A 6,768-nucleotide genomic window follows, 5' to 3' on the forward strand; every position below is an offset into this window, starting at 1 on the left:
GTGACAATGCACAACATACGATAAGAACATTTGTCGATAATGCATATCTAGAAGTAGTATCACATATCATCATTGCATGAAATCTATGTCATAACAAGTTTATGACGCATAAGATTACATTTTATGTTTACAAGTTCATGGCATGGACATGCATTGCATTATACAAATTTATGTTGTTACAAGTTTATGGCACCGTTGCCGGGGATTGGTTAACTATTTATTATTTGAGCATGTTTGTGGTATTTTGCAGGACATATATCTTTGTACTAGCTGTTCAACGTGAAGAGCAACTAGATGGCTTAGGAATGCTGGAGTGATCCAGATATTCTAAGTGGACCCAAAGATCAAGTGTATTATTCGCGCAAGAGTTCATCGGGGCCGACCTAAGTGGTGAAAAAGCATGGCTAATAATAACGAGGCTCCCGCAGGGAATCAAAAGGAAAATGATCCAGCACAAGGCTCCATATTTCTTGTTGCTGATCATGATGTCCCAATGAGAGACTATGCGGCACCGGATTTCTATAACTTCTTACCAGGAATTGCAAGACAAATGGTTGAGGAGAATGTAAGCGTTGAATTAAAACCAATTATGCTGCAGATGATTCAGAATATGGGTCAATTTAGAGGATTACAAGGAGAAGACCCACATGTGCATTTGACGAATTTTGTAGACATGTGCAGCGCATTCTCCATGCCTGATGTGACTCAAGAAAGACTTAGGTTATATTTCTTCCCGTACACACTACGGGATGAAGCAAAGAGGTGGGCTCAGTCATTAGAGTCGAATGAGATTAAAGAATGGGAACAGTTGGTTGATAGGTTCATGAATAGATTCTTCCCTCCAACCATCAACGCAAGAGTCGTGCTCAGGCTTTTACACTGTTTTTTACCGCAACAATTGGTTGATAGGAATCTCTTGCTACCCAGGCTTTTACACTGTTTTTCTACTCATGCTCAAAAGATAATCTCGCTCTCACGAGAGTCGACCCACTCTCTGCTTCTTCGCCTCAAGGTTCTCTCTCGAGTTTCCTTGAGCGATCTCCAGCGTCACAACTCTTCTCTTTCTCCGCCTGAAAATGAAAGGAAAACTATGAACAAAGACATGCGAACTGAAGTATGAAATTTCAAACTGCTGAACTGATTAACTGATCAACCCCTTTTTTGAAGGATGCCCTTGGTATTTATAGAGCATCTAGGGTGAAAGGCAGCTTCTCTCTCATGATTGTACAGATGGGACGGCTTTAATTCCTGACTGATGCGTCGAATATTTGTCACCGAAAAGCTGAATGGTAGCTGTGATCGTTATCGGCTGTCAACTTAATTCGGATTCGACTGTCACTCAGCTTTCTGTCCCATCGTGATTATTAGGCGCTTTCACCCAGATGCACCCACCATGTTGCGCTGACCAAGTTGCGACATTCCTTCTCGGTCGAATATTTGCGAACACGATCACCACAAAGCATTGCGGTAATGCTGTGCTCGACCAATGATTTCCTATGATCACAATTTCTGCCTTGCGTCATCACATATTCTGCACAAAAATACAAAAATCAACTGTTCTAATGCGATGAACACATGCAACCGACTATTATGAATATGATGCTTTTTGGACGCAATTTAACATGTTTTTATCAATGCAAGCCAGCATTGTTTAAGAACTTAGCACTATGATAACGTGCATTTCTGCCGTTATCAATGGACACAATAATATAACTGTAGTAAGGAGAGTTCAGCTATCGATTTTTATTGGAGTGCCTGGCAGTTAACGAATGGTGGATCCATAACTAAAGAGTTTAGTCAGTTATTCAAGTACCGTTGGAGCTTCAGAGCTACAGGTCCATGAGGTCCCCTTGGTAGCTTGGATTTAGTTGAGGACAGTTCTTGGGTGTTGATTTGAAATGTTCAAATTGACAATAGGTATTTTGATTATATATTGATATAATCGATATGATGTAATGGATCATCTAGTGGAGGATTGATGTAAATGAGATTTACATTAAGTACCATGGAATAGAAAAAGAACATGGGTTTATAATAATTTCATGAGATGAAATATTAAAACTATAGGTTATAAATATAGTATGATAAGTTGGTTATCAATTATATTTATAATAATATTAATTATTGGATAATTAATTAACTTTCTTTTAAATAACCAAAGTAGTGGGTGGTTATTGGATTGTGGTAACCGTGAGTTTAAAAGAAAAGTGGTTTCCTATTTTGAAAAGAGGTTTTTTACAAACATTTGAAAAGGTTTTTGAGTTTTCTATCACGCACGCAGAAAAAAAACTCACAAAGTCATCAAGTAAATACAGATTTACTAAACGACGGCTGGGCGAGTTAAACGATCATGCAGTATTTATTAAACGATCGCATAGTTTTGCTAGATGATCATTGGCCCAAGGTAAACGATCGTGTAGTGTCTGTAGGCGACAAACCAAGCTAAACGATAGACTAAACGATCCCTTAGATTTTGCTAAACGATCGCATAGCTTTATCTAAACGATTGGGCATCGACCTATACGATAGGTCTCCGCCATCTCCCACTTGCCGGCCAGTCGTGTACGCGATCGGTGTTTCCTTCTTCATCTGCCTCATACCAAGTTCGAAAGAGCCCACCCTCTGGATTCTCACATCGAGAATACCAAGGTAACCTTGTTGGTGGTGTTAGACTCAACTCGACACCGTCGAGGTTTTCTGGAGGTCGTTCTGGTGCTGTGGAGGCTGTTCGTGTTGCGGAGGAGTTCGTGACCGAGGAGATCGTTGAAAATGAGCGTGAAGTGTTTGTGTTGTGTTCGTACGGTGTTGCGGTCGTGTAGATCAAGCATTCGAGGTTGTTGTTGTTCGAGCGGTCGTGCGCATCGGAGTGTGGAGACACTGCTGCATTTATTCGTACAGTTTTTCCCTCTGTACATTTGAGATTCTCATGCTATAATTTCTATATTATTTTCATAACTGCTTGATTGAATTCGATTGTAAATGCATTGTTTATTCATGATTGTAATTTGGAATAGTCTTGTTCCACTGCTCATGGAAATCCCAGTTCCGATTTCCTTCAATTGGTATCAGAGCCAGGTTCTCTGATATTCCAAATTATAGATCTAAATTGAACACTTTTTAAAGTCACGGTGGGTTTCTACATTTGTAGTTAACCGTTTTCTGCATTTGTGGATGAATATGATGAACGTTTCGGGTTTAAGTTGCCTTTTTGTTAAAGCTTTAGGCATTACAAAGTGTTAATTGTAAGGGCCCCTGTATTTTTGGGTGAAACTAACTTTGCAATCGAGTATGTAATTCAAAAAGTTCGAGTTTGTCGAGTCGTTCGTGATGAAGCTTCAGTGCATGGCGATGAAGTTCTCAATGAAGAAGAAGACTAAGCATTGGTCGGATCGTGTAGCCTCAGGTAAACGATCATTGGGATTTGACTAAGTGATCGTTTAGATTTTTTTTTTAGACGATCGTGTAGTATTTTCTAATCGATCATTTAGCTAATGTTAAGCGAGGGGGTAAATCGTTTACCATATCGCGTGGCGTTGATTGCACGATCGCATAGGTGCTGGAGGTAGACGATCGTAATGGGAGCATGCAATGCTCGTCGTTTAGTAGAAGGCGCGCGTTAGATGATCGTGTAGTTAGCAAGCTTCATCGCTTCGTTACTACTTATGCGATCACGCATATGCGATACGAAGGCGCTAGCTAAACGATCGCTTAGGCGATGGTGCTTCGCGGCATCGCAGTCGCTTAGACGATCGCGGAAGGTAGGCGTTGTGCAGAGCACGCTCAGCGATCGTGTACTTCAGGCTTCATCGTTTAGTAAAGGTACACGATCGTGTAATAATAGCTAAACGATCGTTTGGATTTTTCTAGACGATCGTATAGTAAAAGCTAAACGATCGTTTAACTGTAGGAGCGTTGGTAAGTGATAGAGCAAAGCATTTGTTTTATCGTGTAGATGATAACGGGCAGAAACGCACGTTATTACAGTGCAAAGTTATAAAAAAATGCAGGATTGCGACAGTAAAAATATATAATATTGCGTCCAAAAGCATTAAGTTTGCAACATTGCGATCACATGTGTCCATCGCATTAAAATAGCTAACTTATGTATTTTATGTAGGAAAATGCGTTGACACAAGGCGGAAATGCGATCCGAAGAAATTAACGTCTGAGCATATTAAGAGATTGCGACCACAAGGCTATACGATCATTTGCACTCACGAAAATCTGCTCAAGAAGGTGGCCGCATAGAGCCGACGCATCAAGGTGGGCGCATCCAGGTGAAAGATTAATAAATCACGATAGGACAGAAAGCTGATGACGGTCGATTCTGAATTAAGTTGACAAGCCGTTAACGACATACTATGGCAAGTAATTCAACTTTTTGGTGACAAATATTCAGCGCATCAGACAGAGAATTAATGACATCCCATCAATGCAATCATTCGAGAGAAAAAGTTCTTCACCCTGAAGCTCTATAAATACCAAAGGCCACCTTCGTTGAAGGAGTTCGCTCAATTCGGAGAATTCACCATAGATAGCCGTAGTTTGTAATTTTAGATATTTTAGAAGGAAGAGGCAAGTGAAGGGAGAATATGTCGAGAGATCGTCCTAGTAAACTCGGAAGAGTGCCGGGAAGCGTCAAAAACTGAGAAAGGGCCAACTCTTGCGGAAGCAAGAACATCTTTTGGGCAGAATAAAGATAACTCAGTGTAAAAGCCTTGGGAAGCAAGATATTGCTACCAGGCTCTCTACCTTTATTCTTCCATTGTCATTTTGTATTCTGAACTTACTTATAAAATGGAAATTGCATCTTTATATCTGTCCACTCTCTTTATAGTACACATGAGTAGTTAAATCTGTCGAATGGGTTGAGAAGCACTTAGCTAGCATAACCTAGGGTCTTCACTTTATGCGATCATCTTGTATTATGTATGTGTCATTCGTCCATTAGAGATACTCAGGAGGGGAGTCTAAGGATAGAATCTAGGCTTGGAAAAGTCAGATTCGAATCTAGGCTCGGGAGAGTCAGATTAGAACCGCATAATCAAGAGATACAAGCTTAGGAACAAGTTCTTTTTGCTATTAACGCATCGCATGCACCCTAGAGATAGGATATGATTGTTTGTGGTCACCTTGTACCTGTGTGCATCTTTCATCATCGCATAGGCAAGAAGTAGAGACTTAGGAATAAGCTCTATAGACATTATCGCATACATCGCATGCGTTCTAAAACTAGGAGCTATCGCATTTACATTAGAAAATGAATTGTTGTCACATTTGTAGCATGATCGCATAGCTTGAACGCATTCCCAGGAAACGCTAGCTAAAGACCTTCTCAACCTGTTCCTCCGCATACTCATCCAATCTTTTGTATTATTAATTTCTCAATTCTGCCGCATAAACTTTATACTTTAAAACAACAAACCAACCAACTCTTTGATTTATTTGTTACCGCAAAGTAATCAAAATTTACCATCGCATACTATGTTCTTAGTCCCTGTGTTCGACCCTGGGCTTACCAGGCAACTCAGAAGGATTTATACTTGGGTCTTGCTGAGAAAACTTGCATGCACAACTCATATCCCACCATCGCATTCTACACCATTATTTCATCGCATATAAAAACGCATCAATAGACGATCGTGGGGTGCTTAGTATACGATGGATGGTTGGAGAAGCGATGCTTTGCCGAGCAGTTCAAGACCCGGTTCACTTGATTAAACCAGAGACTCCTTGTCTTTGTAATAGTTAGCTTTCCTTTTTGTGTTTTAAGGAAATTTTACCCGGTTCATCAACTTTTATTGCTTATACATGTGATGTTTGGTACTTATATGCCACAGTGTTATTCATATAGTTAAAAACCCACCTTAGGTTGTGCAATTATTCATGCATCATGTATTATAAATGTTATAATCAAGCATGAAGAAGTTACTTGAAAGCATGTGCATGCATCATGAAATATAAGAGTTATATTTTTCATGCAATGAGTATTATCATGCATCATCTTTTTATTATAAGTGTTATAGTCTAAGGGTGAATGGAAGCTTGTTTTGCTTGTTTCATTGCCATTTTGTATAAGTGTTATAAAAAAGAAGTAGCAATGAATGGACAATGCATTCAGCATGACACTTAGGCTATTTATAATCGTTATGAATGTCTTGCATGTGTTAGCTTAGCATTGTGGTTGTTTCCGTTTATAAGTGTGATAAAGGAAATTAGACCTAAAATCAATAATTCAGAGTTGCATGCAGACTTAGGGTGAACTCAAGTTTTTTAAAAGAGTTTTAAAATTGGATTGAGATAAACCTAAGTTCTCGTGGTTCTAAAGAGTTTAGTAACCTAGATTAATCTTTTAAAATCGGTTTAATAGGATTAAATTGGTCGGAATAAAAGATTAAATTTGTTGTAAACCTATCTATAAGGGACCTTTTGTCTAAGGCGGGTTCTGGCTAGGCTGGGGTTCTTAAGTTGACGGAAACATAACACCTCTACCCGGGAACCTACCTGGAAAGGTGAATTAGATGATTTTCAACAAGCATGCGACGTTTTGGTCAAAGACTCTGTTAAAGAGTTTAATGGATAATGATCAAAAAGTTGTTCAACTATCCAAGGTAAAATTTACTCTTGGGAAACCTAAAAGTCACTTAGTTAAAATCCATAGCCGTGTTTTTTCTAAGTAAGCTAAACCCTAGGTAATAAAATACTCAGTGGGAGGAAAAGGCGTATCAGATATGTCTATGATTCCACTCACGTTTCTCCCTATATGTT

Source organism: Benincasa hispida, chromosome 11, assembly GCF_009727055.1.
Source record: "Benincasa hispida cultivar B227 chromosome 11, ASM972705v1, whole genome shotgun sequence".
NCBI lineage: Eukaryota > Viridiplantae > Streptophyta > Magnoliopsida > Cucurbitales > Cucurbitaceae > Benincasa > Benincasa hispida.